This window comes from Sapajus apella, unplaced genomic scaffold (assembly GCF_009761245.1).
Source record: "Sapajus apella isolate SASKATOON/1434 unplaced genomic scaffold, GSC_monkey_1.0 scaffold154, whole genome shotgun sequence".
Classification (NCBI taxonomy): Eukaryota; Metazoa; Chordata; class Mammalia; order Primates; family Cebidae; genus Sapajus; species Sapajus apella.
This window is the reverse complement of record NW_022437094.1, coordinates 1,060,292-1,076,677: the sequence shown is the minus strand read 5'-3', so window position 1 is coordinate 1,076,677 and position 16,386 is coordinate 1,060,292. Positions and strand designations below refer to the sequence as shown.

Here is a 16,386-nt window from a genome sequence, read left to right as displayed (position 1 = left end):
ATTTCATCACACTTGTTCTACATCCAACCTTGTTCCCTTGCTGGTGAGGAGTTGTGATCCCTTGTAGGAGGAGAGGTGTTCTGGTTTCGGGTGTTTTCATCCTTTTCGCACTGGTTTCTTCCCATCTTTAAGGATTTATCCACCTGTCGATTTTGTAGTTGCTGGCTTTCAGATTGGGTCTGAAATCTTTCAGATTGACATTCTGTTTGTTGATGATGAGGTTATTTCTGTTTCTTTGTTTTCCTTCTGACAGTTGGCCCCTGTGCTGTAGGTCTGCTGAGGTTCACTCCAGGCCCTGCTTGCCTGGGGTTCACCTGCAGCAGCTGCTGAACAGTAAGGGTTGTTACCAGTTTTCTTCTTCTGCTATCTTTGTCCCAGAAGGAAACCCGCCAAGTGTCAATCTGATCTCTCCTTTATGAGGTGGCTCTTTGGATATACAGGGGTCAGGGAGCTGCTTGAGGAGATGGTCTTTTCCTTTTAGGAGCTCAAATGGTGAGCTGTGAGCTCTGTTGTTCATTCAGAGCTACTGGGCAGGTACGTTTAGGTCTACTGCAGCAGAACTCATAAACTGCTTTTTGTTCCCAGGTGCTCTGTCCCAGGGATTTATGGCTTTATGAGTTTCGGTTATGCTGCTGCCTTCTCTCTCTTTTTTTTTTTTCCTTCAGAGCTTCCCTGCCCAGCAAGGAGGCAGCCTAGTCACTGTCTGCCTGTAGAGGCTTTGCTGAGCTGCTGTGGGCTCCGCCTAGCTGCCAAGTGAACTTCCCTGCAGTCCTGTTTATATGGGTGTAGTTAGAGCTGCTTTGGCGATGGTGGCCCGCCTCTGTTGAGGCAGAGTCTCTCTGCAGTGGGGGGTTGCCTTGGCAATGGCGGGCTGCCTCAGCATTGGCTGACTACCTCTGTAGTGGTGGGCTGCCTCGGTAATGGTGGATGCCCCTCCCCCACAGAGCTGGACCATCCCGGGTTCAGCTGTGCTTACTGTGAAACTCTCAATCCAGAGAGTTTCTGGTTTCTGTTCTTTTGTGAGGGTGGGACCAGCCGAGCCTGATCACCTGGCTCCCTGCCTCAGAGCCTTTTTTAAGTTGGTGTTCCAGTCGCCTGTTGAAGAGGCGCCAGGGTCTGTTTGTTTTCCCCTGTGGCCACTCACTGCACTGGCTTAAACAGCGGCACTGAGGTTTGTGGCACTTATTTTTTTTTTTTTTTGCCCTGGAATCTACTGTCCTGGTTCTCTGCTCAGTCCCCTTTTTAAATAGACAAATGGGCGACTTCCCGTGGCTCCAATCGCCAGCCAAAACAGCACCTGGACTGGTGTATTTTGTACGGAGAACCGCTGCTCTGGGGCGCCGACAAAGCAGCCGCACGGGGCAAAGCAGCAGCGCCAGCCGGCACAGCCGCGCTGGCCGAAACAGCGTGGTTACAGCGCTGGTAACCTGTGGAGCTCCTCTGTCTGGGAATTTCCTAGCCTGTGGGCAATAAAAATGCGGCGTCCACTCACCCTCTGCACTTTCACTGGGAGCTGCAATCCTGAGCTGTTCCTAAACAGCCATCGTGGATCCTCTCCCCCCCCATAATATCTTTAATCTTTCTTAATTTCTTTCTTTTTTTTTTTTTTTTTTTTGAGATGAAGTTTTGCTCTTGTTTCCGAGGCTGGAGTGCAATGGCGTGATCTTGGCTCACCACAACTTCTGCCTACCAGGTTTAAGTGATTATCCTGCCTCAGCCTCCCAAGTAGCTGGGATTATAGGCATGTGCCACCACACCTGGCTAATTTTTTGTATTTTTAGTAAAGACAGGATTTCTCCATGTTGGTCAGGCTGGTCTTGAACTCCTGACCTCAGGTGGTGTGCCTACCTTAGCCTCCCAAAGTGTTGGGATTACAGGCATGACACACTGCATCTGGCCTTCTGAATTTCTTTTTATTCTTTTCTGTCTGTATATTTTCAAATAACCTGTCATCTAAATCACGGGATTGTTTCTTCTGCTTCATAAGTTATGTTCTTCATGTTCTTTATTTCATTTTTCACTTTATTCATTGTATTTTTCAGCCACGGAATTTATGGTCTTTTAAAAATAATTTCAGTCTCTGTTAAACTTCTCATTCTGATTATTTATTTTCTGAATTTATTGAATTATTTGTTTTTTTTTTTTAAGTTTGCTAAATTTTCTTAAAACAATTATTTTCAACTCTGTCATACAATTCACATATCTCTATTTTTTTGGTTTCAGCTAATGGGAGATTGCATTTTTGTGATGATGTTATGTCTCCCTGGCTTTTCCTATTTCTTATTGCCATATGTTTATTTCTACACATCTGAAGAGCCTGTTCTAGTACTTACAGACTGGCTTTATAAGGTAAAATCCTTCAGCAGTCAGTCTATCCAGGGACTCTGTGCAGGCCATCTGGTAAAGTTTGAGGGTGAGCTTGCTTCTGGGGTCCTCAGGCATGTAGTTCTTGTGCCTGGGTCAGCAGGCAGCTGGGTATGGTGGCTGAGTCTGTGGTGTTGGGCCTGATATCTGAATCCAATTGAGTAGACTTCAACAAGGGGGAGGTTTGTAGGGAAGCACCTAGAGCCTGGGTCCATGAGGGCAGGCATAGAGCCTGTATCTATGATGGCCAACCTCAAGCCTAAGTCCACAGGGGCTGACCTGGAGCTGAGGTGAGACTTAACGCTGAGTCTGCAGGGGCTGGCCAGGCACTTTGGCATCTGTTTCTACTGGGATGAGTCTGAAGTCTGAGGCCACAGGAACTAGACTGACACTGGACCAGTCAGGAACCTAAGGATGCAGAAGTGGGTCTGGATCTTGGATCCACAGAAGCTGACCTGGATTCTGAGTCTGCAGGGGTGTTCTCGGAGCCTCAGTCAAAGGGGTATGGTCAGGCATGACTGTATACAGGAATAGGCCTGAACCCTGGGTCTGCTGAGACATGACTGGACCCTGAGTCCTCTGAAGTGTAAGTCCACAGTAACAAGTTTAGAGCCTCAGGCTGGCATATTGCTAAGTCTAGTGTGGAGCCTGGGTCTGCAGGGGCTGGTCTGGAGCCTGGAGCCCACTGGGCTGGCCTGAAGCCTGAGAATATGGGGGCAAGCTTGGAGTCATGTCCAATGATGTCAGTCTAGAGGCTGAGTATGGAGTTGCTGGCCTAGATTCTAGGACAGCATATCTGGCCTGGGTCCTGGGGCATTTGGTACTTGTCCTGGTATATGGGTACACAGGGACAACTCTGGAGTCTAAGGCCATAGTGCCTGTCCAGCACTGAGGTCTATTTGAAAGGGCCTAGATCCTGGATCAGCTGAAAGGTGAGACCATAAGACCAGCCTGGCACTGGGAAGGCATTGAACATGTTTTCATGGGTCCCCACCTGGTGTTTGAGGCCAGCATGTTAACCTGGCACTGGGACAGGTCTTTAGTCTGGTGCTGGTACCAGTCTAAACCCTGGGGCCACAGGAGCCAACCTGGTGCTAGGGCAGTCTTGGAGACCAAGTCTATTGAGCAGGCCTAGAGCCTGGATCTGCAGGATCCTACCTGGTGCCAAAGTGGGCCTGGAGGATCAGTCCGCATGTACCAGCCTGGAGCCTGGGGCTGTGGGGGCCTCTCTGGTGTAAGGTTTTACTGGAATGGGCCCAGTTTGGGGATCTGAGACAGTCCAGTGCCCAGTGCTCAGTTGTTTTTTTTTTTTCTTCCCCTCATAGATGGATATCTTTCTCCATGCTGTGCAACTTCGAGTTGGTGGAGGGGTGATGTGGGTAATGTAAAACTGTAATTTTGTCACTTTTTTTTCCCCACTTTAGAAATGGAGTCTTGCCCTGTTGCCCAGGCTGAAGTGCGGTGGCAGGATCTCAGCTCATTGCAGACTCCGCTTCACAAGTTCAAGCGAATCTCCTGCCTCAGCCTCCTGAGTAGCTTGGATTGCAAGCACCTGCCACCATGCCTGGCTAATATTTGCATTTTTAGTAGAAACGGGGTTTCACCATGTTGGCCAGCCTGGTCTCAGACTCCTGACCTCAAATGATCCACCCTTTCTCCACCCTCAAATGCATTTTTCTTTATTTGCTACACCAAGTTGCTGTAATGTCTCACCTGCTTTCTTTAGCTCTGGTAAAGGTAATTTTGTACATGAATAGTTGTTCAAATGGATACTTCTGTAGGGTGATGAGTGTCGAAGAGTCCTATTTTGCCCTCTTGCTACATAGGAATGTAATTGGTTGGGAGAGGCTGCCTTGAGAGCTGCTAGCCAGACATCTATTATTTTAAACACCATGAGATACACACATATAGTACAATACGTTATTTAAAGTATACAATTCAATGGTTTAGGATATTTATAGATATAGTAGTGATATGTGTAAATATCACTACTGTCAATTTTATGCATTTTCATTAACAGTGAATAAAATCACACACTCCTTAGACATCAGTTCTCAATCATAACTGAAGGGAAAACCCATCCTTAAGCAAATAGCAATTTTTTCTGACACTATAAATTTGCCTCTTGTGAACATTTTATTTATATGAAATTATATATGTTACTGTGTGACTGGGTTCTTTCACATAGCATAATGCTTTTGCTTTTCCAAGACCACCAGGCAAGATTTTTTGTTTTCCTTTTTCTTGTCTTTTTTTCTTCTTTTTTGGCATAGTGCTTTCAAGGTTTATTCTGGCAGTATATATGTATACTTCTTTCCTGCTTATTACCAAATTAATATTTCATTGTATAAATATACATTTTGTTTTCCTTTCACCAGTTGAAGTGCATTTGAGTTGTTTCCATGTTTTCCTAGTATAAATGTGTCTGCTGTAAACAGTCCTGTACAATTTTTCTTTCAACACCTGTTTTTTAGTTATTTTGCCTATGTATCAGTAGTAAAATTGCTGCATAGCATGTTATTTTTATGTTTAACTTATAGAGGAACCACAAAATTGTTTTGCCCCATGACTGCATCATTTATCATTACCACCAACAATGCCATATATTCCTGTTTCCCCACATTCTCTCTAACATTTATTATTTTGCTTTTTTATTAAAAAAGAAAAACTATCCTACTGGGTATAAATTGGTATCGCTTTATGGTTTTGATTTGCATTTTCCTGATGACTAATGGTGTTGAACATTTTCTCATGTGCAATTTGTGATTTGTATGTCTTCTTTACAGAAGAATCTATTCAGATCCTTTCATCATTATAAAATCGGTTTATTGTTTGTTTTATTATTTAGCTGTAATTACATTTTATTTTAGTTTAGTTAGCTTAGTTTTTGAGAAAAAGTCTCACTCTGTCACCCAGGCTGAAATGTGCAGTGTGATCTCTACTCACTGCAACCTCTGCATCCCAGGTTCAAGTAATCCTCCCACCTCAGCCTCCTAAGTAACTAAGATTACAGGCATGCACCACCATACCTGGCTAATTTTCTTTTTGATATATTTTTAATTAAATTAAATTTTTTTGAGATAGGGTCTCACTCTGTCTTCCAAGCTGGAATGGAGTGACATGATCTCCGCTTACTGCAACCTCTGTTTCCCAGGTTCAAGCAATTCTCCTACCTCAGCCTCCCAAGTAGCTGGGACTACAGGCATGTGCCATCATGCCAGGCTAATATTTTTTGTATTTTTAGTAGAGACGGGGTTTCACCAAGTTGGTCAGGCTGATCTCAAGCTCCCTTACTTCAGATGATCCACCCGCCTCAGCCTCCCAAAGTGCTGGGTTTTATTGTTTTGTTTTGTTTTTTAGTAAAGACAGGGTTTCACCATGTTGGCCAGGCTGGTCTTAAGCTCCTGACCTTAAGTGATCTACCCACCTCGGCCTCCCAAAGTGCTGGGATTACAGGATAAGCCGTGTCTGGCCTTATATAATTTAGATACAAGTCATGAGATATATTATTTGCAAAAATATTCTGGCACTCTGTAGCTGTCTTTCATCTTTCCTGACTGTGTTCATTGAAGCAGAAGTTGTTTGTTTTTTTAATTTTAATTGTATCCAATTTATCCATTTTTTTCCTTATCAAACTGTGCTTTTGGTGTAAAAATTAAAAATCCAATGCCGAATTCAAGGACAGATAGATTTACTTTATATTTCCTCCTAAAAGTTTTGTAGTGTAAACCTTATATTTGAGTCTTGGGCTTATTTTCAGTTAATTATTGTATTTTTCATGAGGTAGGGGTGTAATTTTCTTTTTTATTTACTTATTTTTTGCATATGGATGCCAAGTTGTCCCAGCACCATTTGTTGAAAATAGTTAGTTCCCCTTTTAATTGTCTTGCCTCCCTTGTCAGAAGTTAATTGGCTGCAAATTAACTTATGTGAGGGTTTATGTCTGGACTTTAAATTCTATTTCATTGATCAATATTTATATCCTATGCCAGTACCAGCTTTATAATAAGTTTAAAAATTTGGAAATGTGACTCTTCAAACTTTGTGTATTTCAATATTGTTTTGGCTATTCTGGGTCCATTACATTTTTATATAAATGTTAGAAACAGCTTTTCACAAGATGGCACCGAAAGCGAAGAAGGAAGCTCCTGCCCCTCCTAAAGCCGAAGCCAAAGCGAAGGCTTTAAAGGCCAAGAAGGCAGTGTTGAAAGGTGTCCACAGCCACAAAAAAAAGAAGATCCGCACGTCACCCACCTTCCGACGGCCCAAGACACTGTGACTCCAGAGGCAGCCCAAATATCCTCAGGAGAGTGCCCCCAGGAGAAACAAACTGGACCACTATGCTATCATCAAGTTTCCGCTGACCACTGAGTCTGCCATGAAGAAGATAGAAGACAACAACACACTTGTGTTCATTGTGGATGTTAAAGCCAACAAGCACCAGATCAAACAGGCTGTAAAGAAGCTCTATGACGTTGATGTGGCCAAGGTCAACACCTGATTCGGCCTGATGGAGAGAAGAAGACATATGTTCGACTGGCTCCTGATTACGATGCTTTGGATGTTGCCAACAAAATTAGGATCATCTAAACTGAGTCCAGCTGGCTAATTCTAAATATATGTATATCTTTTCACCATAATAAATAAATAAATAAATAAATGTTAGAAACAGGTTGTAAATTTCTTCAAAGTAGGCAACCTTAATTTTGATAGGGCTTGCATTGACTATTTAGATTATTTTGAAGAGTGCTGTCATCTTTATAATATTGTGCCTTCTGATGCATAAAATGCCTTTTATCAGACGTCATTTTGAAGAAGTCTGTGATTACTGCTTTTGATGTTCAGGTTGGCTCAAAAGTTTTAAAACTCTAATGTGTGATTAGTAACATTATACCATCTTTAAATAATTATCTGTAATTTATTAAGTGTGCATAACATAACTCTAGAATATACATAAATGTCACGATACCTTCATTTGTGATTTTTCAGATCCTTTAATTCTGATGCCAGGGGCGAATTTCAGAAGATTGTGTAAAATACTCATGTTTCACAATCTCTCTAAATATTCATTTTACAATGTCAGCTTTAATTACTTATTTGAACAAATTTTATATTTTAATTTATAGGCTAAGTTTATCTGACATTTTCAGATATAATATATGCTTTCTAATCTGTTTATTTTTTATTACAATTCAGAGGTAGAAGTTTTATTTTCTATATCCCTGGCAATCATTATAGTCTATAATTATTTTCTGTAAATCTCTAATTCCTGAAAAATTTGTGAACTATATGAAATATTAAAAGCTGCTATCTAATGTTTTTCCATTTTACTTGTATTTTTTACCATAATATTTATTACTGTTTTTAATTAGTATATTCTATTTGTATAGTACTAAGCATTTTAGAAAGAAAGTAGAAAATTATTTTTTAAAAAGCACACCAACCATTTTCATCAGGAAAATAGTTAAGATGTAAAATAATATGATGAGGATTAGCATAAAAAGATGTAGATTCCATGAAAAAATTGGCAGCAAATAAAGTGTACTGGAAACTTAATTCTTTTTTAGATTAATCCTTCCTCTCTTTCCTTATATTTTTCACTAAAATAAATGAATAAAAAGACATAAATAAATGAATAAATGTAGGAAGAAGGTCATATTTTGATACCAATTTTAGTAATGCTTTATATATGGCATTCTTATAAGATATTTACTTAAAATTCACAATTTACTAGATGTAGTCATATAGATCTAACGCAGCACTTAGAGACAAACTTTATTGGGGCCTTCAAAGATTTATAGGAATATAAAGTTATACAACAAGAACTGGATGTCACAAAAAGAACACACTGGTTGGCTGCTGCAGGACCATCTCACAGGTGTTATTTGCTTTGGTAAATTCATCATGATCCAGGCCATTGCTGTAAATCTTAGAGGTTTTACAACCCGATCTTGCCCACATCCTAGAATTCATCCAAATTCATGAGGTGAAATCACGCTGATTACATCATAAGACTGAAAGATACAGAAAGAGAAGGAAAGTTTATTGATTTATAATGAGAAATGCCATTATCATACAGGTCAGATATGTCTGTTGAGCAGAAAACACCCCAATTTCCCAATTAAGCAGGTTAAAGAGAATGCAAAATTATTAGATGAGTTCTTAATAAACATTAAATCAAAGGCATACAATGTTGAGTAACCTTCATCTTGTTGGTATCTAATGTATTTGAAAGCAAAATAATTTATCTGTCAGGTGGACTAGCTGTTTCTCTTATCCTAGTCATATTTCTCCCCCCAGAAGTGCAGGAATGTCTACCACTGTTACTCTTGTTTTACTAGGCTTCCAAAACTGATCATTCAGCCCCATTGTTCCCTTATAGCCCCTTGACAAACTCCTATATTCCTTGGAAATTTTATATTTATTTATTTACACAACTAATACATGAATAAAATATAACTTTATATAATTCAAAGAACATGGACACAAGTCTTCTTACCACTAAACATTTAATATCCTTCAGTCCTTCTATTTCCAGAAGAAAACATAGATATTATTTCTAGACCTTTGTCTATTTAAATGTACACATACATAGTATTTATAATAATATAATAATTTAGATTTGGAGTTTATAATATAAATGAGACCATCATAACATACTTCTGCAATTCATTTTTATTCACTTATAAATGTATTAATAATATTTAATATAAAAATAGTCTCAATATTTCAGTGGCTTCAAAATATTGCATTGTATTACAGTGTAATTTTAAAATCATTCTTTTTTGAAAGATATTTAACATGCATTTAAGATATTTACAAACAATATTTAAGATATTTACAAACAATAAAGCCAATTTGTTCATATATACAATTATTTCCATATATTATACAAATAAAACATAAGTCAAAATTTACAAACACTAAAATAATGATACAGATACAATACTTTAAAAATGTATAATTTTACAGATAGTAGTTATTTAATCAAATCCTTTCTAAAACAGAATTCTGGAGACTTTTGATTGTGGCAACTATGATGACCTAACATTAAAGTCAACTACATTTATTATGATTATTGGCCATATATTTTTGTCTTCTATGAATTGTCTGTTCTTTGACTATATTTCTATCAGGCTTTGTTTCTGTATTAATATAAAGGAGTGCATTATATATTCTAGGAACTAGTGACATCCATTATATATCTTTTAAATGGAACCACACTGTATATAAATAGTCTTTAAGTTTACTTATGATGCTTTTCTTCATATAAAGTTTGCATGTCTTATAAAAGAAGATTGTATTTGGAAATATAATACAAAGGCATTGAAATAAGGAAATCAATATAAAATGTATAAAAGAGAAGATTAATAATTTTTTCCAAAAAACAATTCCAAATCCATGGAGGTTAAAAGATGTTAGAAATATAGAATAGGCCGGGCGCGGTGGCTCACGCTTGTAATCCCAGCACTTTGGGAGGCCGAGGCGGGTGGATCATGAGGTCAAGAGATCGAGACCATCCTGGTCAACATGGTGAAACCCCGTCTCTACTAAAAATACAAAAAATTAGCTGGGCATGGTGGCGTGTGCCTGTAATCCCAGCTACTCAGGAGGCTGAGGCAGGAGAATTGCCTGAACCCAGGAGGCGGAGGTTGCGGTGAGCCGAGATCGCGCCATTGCACTCCAGCCTGGGTAACAAGAGCGAAACTCCGTCTCAAAAATAAATAAATAAATAAAAATAAAAATAAAAAATAGAAATATAGAATAAATGCCTCACAATTTTTTCCCATAACAATCAAAGACACGTGTACTTAGAAACATGCAGAAGTTTGTTTGTTGTTACACAAAATGAGTTTGTATTAGACACATTACTCCAGACATGTTTTCTTTATTTAATAATATCTCATAGTAACCACATAAACTTAAATATTTTAAAATAAATGGGAAAAAAAAAACTTAAATATTTTAAAAATATCTACACAAAATTCCACCAAATGGTTCCACCGAAAATTAGTAATTCTCAAAATGAACAGAATTCAGACAGTTTCCAATTGTTTTCACAAATATGCAAATATAGTTTCAGCTGGTATAAAAAAATTGAACAATTTGTGGATTACTATTTAAATGTTGCAGTAAACAATTGTCCACACATCAATGTATAAGAGACAAGCTAATCACCTCAATAAGAAATACCTGTTATCATACTTTAAATTTCTATGAATGATAAAGGAAACATGGCATATATTTGATTTTTTGTACCTTAATGGAATTATAAAGTGGACAATTTTTTAAGAATTTAGTGATCCAAAACTTCTTACTCATAATAATCCCCTCATTTTGATACAGAAAAAGAAATTTTCATTTAAATGAATCTCTATAAATGGTCATTGTATATGAATTATTTTAATAATCTTTGCAACATAGTTTTAAATCTATTTACCAGATATTATACTATGTTTTGGTTTGAAATTAAGTGTTTTTAGCATTTTTATTAAAATATTTTATTATTAAAGAGTAAAGAATTTATTAATGACTTTACAATTTTCCTGATTCCCCAGAAAGATCTATTTAAGCCAAGTCATATAGTCTATGAAATAATGAATTTATATTAAAATGAGTTGACTTATCACTGCTTTAAGAATACATTTCTCAATGTAGTAAAAATTGTGTGTAAGACATGATGAAAATGTAATAAACATTATAGAATGAGGTAAAGTTTAAATATATATTACAAAATATATTCTCTATTAGCTATTCCTATGAGACATAAAATATGAAATTTCTTACAATCACATTTGATCAATCTAAAAAGGAAATACTCCAAAATATGATCAAGTGAACAGCAAAAGAAAAGATGTGGTTCAGAACGTGGGTCACTTAAACAAGAAGCAAGAGAAAATTAAAACATACGATGCAAAAGGGAAATGATCTTCCCAAAATAAAAACGTAATAATCCCTCATTGATATATAATCAACTCTAATAAAACTAAGTTTTTTAAATGCCCTGAAAAGCCACAAAAAACTTACAGAGTAAAATAAATGGAGAAAAAAAAATCATATAACAATAAAGCCATTCAATAACCACTCCAAAACAATTCAGTAGAAAAAGACACAAAAACCACTAAATTAAAAATATGATAAAACATTACTATGAATCCACCACTTGAGAAAAGAAATTAATCACCTAAAATGACTAACTTTGGTCCAGAAAAAAAAAAGAGAGAAAGAAAATACAAAATCAATTCAAATCTCAAAGTACTAAATAAAAAAGTAAAACAACAAATTGAAAAACACAAAAGAAAAAAATAACCGAAAGTGATACCAATTATGTTAAAAATCATGTAAAGCAGTGAAAGTAAAAACAGAAAAAGACAAAAGAATCAGACTGAAAAGAAGGAATGACAATGAATAGGAGTGACAAAGATACAGCAGTGATGTCCTCATGAAAAAACATGCAACCAAGAAGCTTTGTGATTATGGGATCCTTTCTAAGTTTTTAAGCAGTTTGGCCAAGAAAGCTCCAGTTTCACACCCACTGCTGGGACCTATCTGATAACAGATTTCCTGCATTTATTCTCAAAAGAAGGCTCAAGTTACCCAATCAATGGCATGACGACCCAGGCCTAGAGACAGGAAAACTCGCAGTTCAGAACCTGTATGGGAGAGCGTGTGGACAGTTTTATGCCTTGTGGGGGTGCATGTGTATGTGTGTCTGTGTGGGAGAACAGTTGGGCCTGCACCCTTGTGTCTGTGTGAGGTTTCTTGTGTGTGTTGTGATTATGTTTCTGGGTGTGGGGTCCCTGCTTGTGTGTTTGTGATTATGTTTCTGGGTGTAGGGTCCCTTCAAGTGTGTGTATGTGTGTCTGTATCTGTGGTCTGTGGATATCTGCCTGTGTGAGTGAGAGTGGGCAAATGGGCACGTGACAGAGACAGCCTGCCTGTACACACTGAAATGCAGATTGTTGTGTTCACATGGCTGGACTGGAAAGAAAGGCAACAGGACACAACTTCCTGAGGCTCCCACTGGCTCATTATTGGACGTTTACAGTATCTGCAAGGAGAATGGGGAAAAACAGCAAGCCAAGAGGTACTGGGAAAGCCATAAATTCATGATGACATTTTACTTAAAAGTAACACCTGGGTGGCTTTTTGAAGCACCAGAGAAACTGAACTGGTGACCTTCATTTCTGCTCCTTTAAGAACAAAAGTGAAGCCTCCCTCCAGGCTTAGTGCTGCAAAGGGGCACACCCATCACCAAGAAGCAGTAGAAGAAGCAGTCTCCATAGAACACTTGTCCCTTCAAGAGCCAAAAGTGAAAAAAAAAAAAGGAAGAAGAAGAAAGGAGGAGGAGGAGAAGAAGAGGAGGAGGAGGAAGAAGGAGAACAACAACAAGTGGCAGCTTCATGTTACTGCAGCTGTCCTGAAAGATCTAGTTCAGCGGTACATCACTGCTTGATGACATACACAACAAGCAGCAAAGGACACAAGTGGCGTCCCAGTGAAAGGACACACCACTGAAAAGCTTCTTGTCATTGGGATCCTTTCTGATTGGGATCAAAGGGCTGGATCCAGAAGTAGGCCTGGAGGAGCAAAAGAGAAAAAAAGGTGCAGGCAAACCCATGCCTTCTGTATGTCATCAACATACTGCAAGGGGCCACCAAGCCCCTAGTCCATAAGGCCAAGGCAGGGAGGGACCCTGGAAATGGGAGGAGAGATTAAAAAATGGGGAGAAACTGGACACCAGGAAAAACAGGTAATCAGCCACCTATGGCAATAGGGAGAGAGGGCAGAAAGAGGAGGAGGATTCTGATTATGCACCTCAGGGGTCAGCCAGGGTCTTTCTAATTTCCTTGGGGAAAGTAAGCATGTTCTCCCTAATGATGTGCGCATGCCCAACTGACCAGAAGTGGACTAAAAGACAGTGAAGACTAAAAATATGAAGGGAGAAAAACTCCAAGAGTACACAAAAAATACAACTGAGCAATAAGGATGATAACAGGTGGACAGGTAGCAACCCAAGTGGCTTCCTGGGGCCTCACAGAGGAGGAAGAGCCACCAGCCAGGAGAAAGTGTCAGCCACTTAGGCCCAGGTTGGCACCACATTGGCACAGAGGCCTGTCAAGCCTGGAGGCTGCCCTGCTCTCCACTACCCCCATCCCCACACACCCCATCCCACACCATCCACCAGCAAATATTGGAAAGCCACACAGATAGGGACAAGAAAGACAAACGAGAGATCCTGGAAGCTTAGAGTTGCCTAGACAATGGGACCGGGTTTGAGAAGTGGTGCCTGGACATATGCTTGTGAATGACTATGGGTGCGGATACATGTATGTGGCTGAGGATGTATGGAAGCACAAATGAAGACAGGAAAAAGGTTAGACGTGATCAGAGTTAAATGTTAAGAACGAGGACCTCTGACATTCAGACTCCCAATGCCAACCCTAAGAATGCAGTCCAGATCTTTCTGCATTCCTTTCTTCCTGTGTATTTCTTAGGCAGGCACCAGAGGTGCCCCCATGGTGATTACTACATATGAGAAAAGGGTCGACAATAGTTGACAAGTGACCAAAAGTGGGTGACTCCTGTTCCATGGTGATGTTGCCCTTTTTCCTGGAATGCCCTGAGAGTGCAAGCCCATACATGAAATTGATGTTTGTGAGATTGGGGCATACAACCCGAGTGTGGGAATCATAACCCAGGGGTGAGAGGGGAGACCCCCTCACCTCCTTCAGTTTCACCTCCTCCTCCCCGCTTCCAGATGGGAAGGAGGGTGAAGAAGAAAAAAAAACGAAATAAAATACTAAAGAGCTGGGGAAATGACTCCCTTTTTAGTTCCCAGTGTCTCTGCTATCTGTCAACCTTGGAAGAGCTGCAAATGAATGTTATCCCCACTGGCTGGAGCCAGGCACTGGTTCACGCCCCCGTGTCTCCACGGACCAGGCTCCCTCCTGGAAACACCTCTGCCAACAAACAGCTTGTTTCTTTTGTCTTGTCTCTGTAAGCCCCCTCCCCTGCCGGTCCCCACTCACTCTCCATATGAATTAGCAAATCAATGAAGCCAAAAGACTGTAAGGTTGGACATCCAGCAAATGGACAATGACATAGTTCCACCTCAGTTTCCCCTTTAGCATTGTAAAGCTTATAGAAGGGGAGAGAAGCTGCAGCTCGGGGAGCTCAGTGAATGAGGCTGTAGCCCATGCAGCTCCCAGCTTAATAAAAAGCCACTTCCTTCCTCAGTTCCATGTTTGAGAGGTTTGTTCCCTGCCGCTCCTGCTACAGGGTAAATTTTCTGTCCTATGAAGCTCTGGCCATTCTCAGTACTACCTACACATCCAGGAAGACTTGTAACAAATGAAGACAGAAAACATTTGCAATATTCTGCGTGTTGTGTTCCATGCTGCTCTCCAGTCACTGAGTGGCCTTGGTAAGACATGCAACATTTAGAATTATGTGGCCACAGCTTTGCTTCCCAACGTGGGCTCTCTATAAAGGACCCATGCCCGCCTTTCCCATTTCTGCCTGGACACCCAAAAGGAGGGGCATAATTGGTCATCCACTGTTTCATCCATTTTCCAGGCTGAATATCTGACAAGCAACATAATTCAGCTTGAGGAGCCCAGATGGCTTTGTATCAAACCAAGGCACAGCCACCTCACCACCTACACAGACACGCCAGCCTCAGCCTTCACTTCCGTGTCCAGCACAGGTACACAGAGGAGGCCCAGGTGAAAGTAAATATGACCAGGGCCTGGCTAACCGTGTACTTGGCAGAATGGTCAAGGTGCCCAGGGAACTAACTGGTGAGCCACCACGTTCAGTAAGCATGCATGCTCCATCAGATATGCCACTTAGAATACCCTCCCACTCCTGGGTATGGATGAGTGCCTAGGCTCCAGTGAGAAAGGTAGCTGAAGGCCTTAGACAGGTGTCCGACCTGTTGAGTCCCATCCTGAGAGACACCTGGCTTGACTCCCTTCTGCTAGAAGGGTGAACAATCTGTGGACGTCTGTTGGACTTGGTTGCTTTTGATCCAAGCTTTCATCCCTTCCCCAAGAGTGTGCTGTCTATTGACAAGTGTGTTGTGCACAATCAGGCAGCTGGGTCTCCTTAGGAGGCTTGGGCAGATTCAGAAAAGGAATTTGTAATGGCCCACAGGCAGGCCCATGCATTCACAAACCTCTCCCCCTGTACCCCTTCACACTGCCCCCAGTGTGACCTACCCCACCATGCCACAGCCTCAGAGGTGACATTTCTTGAGGATAGTCTCCTCTGGTTCACTGAGACTCCTGCCCAGAGAAGAATCCAGAGGGAAGGAGGGAGGCAGAGAGCCCTCCGACTGTCACAGTTTTCCCCAGAGACCACGTAGATGGGAGCCCTGCTGTAGGTGAGGTGGATGCTCTTTGGCTGGTTTCTTTCTGTCTTCATTTTTTGTTTTATTGTTGTTTGTTTTGTTCTGTTGGCAGCAAAAGGAGAAAGAGGAAGACAAAATGGGGGGGAGGGAAATAAGTGACTGCCATTTCTGGAGCCACACTTCCATCCAGTGGCAGTTGTTTCTGAACATGACAGGCTGAAGGGACACTTGCTTTCTGACAGGCACAGACTTCAGCAAGAATATGTTGGACTGGGGGGACTCTGACTAAGCCAGGGTTTTCCCCATTGTGGTTCAGAGCCCCTGAAGAAAGTGTGCCTCCCATTTGGACCCCATGGAGATGGAGAAGCAGCTATTCTAGAGGTCCAGGGACAGAGCATCCAGGCAGCCCCAAAACCAGTCAGCCCAGGGGGAGGAGCTGCCCAGGCAGCCATCTAGAGATGGGCTTAAGGGAAGCCACTGGCCACTGATGGCTGGGACTGGGGTTGTTTACTCTGGTCTCTTCTATGGGGAGTTCTGGGGTGCCCTTGGCTGGGGCCACACTGGGTCCAGAGGTCCTCTATCCTCTCAGTCAAAAAAGAAGCTTCAGGGTGCTGTGGGTGGGATGACATGCCTGGTAATTTCTGGAGATGGCCAAGGAAACCCATGGT

At 40.8% G+C, this 16,386-nt stretch overlaps 1 protein-coding gene and 1 pseudogene across 2 annotated transcripts in view; one reads left to right on the top strand and one right to left on the bottom strand.

The window, feature by feature from the left end:
- The first annotated feature begins 5,747 nt into the window (after positions 1-5,747).
- Positions 5,748-8,378, top strand: LOC116541706 (annotated as a pseudogene). The gene has a single exon (XR_004264905.1). The product of XR_004264905.1 is annotated as a 60S ribosomal protein L23a pseudogene (transcript).
- NBDY (negative regulator of P-body association) overlaps positions 8,082-16,386 on the bottom strand; it is a 128,797-nt gene continuing 120,492 nt past the window's right edge. The window contains exon 3 of the mRNA XM_032266093.1: positions 8,082-8,378. The gene's annotated coding sequence lies outside the window, so the exon portion shown is untranslated. The remainder of the gene's footprint in view (positions 8,379-16,386) is intronic.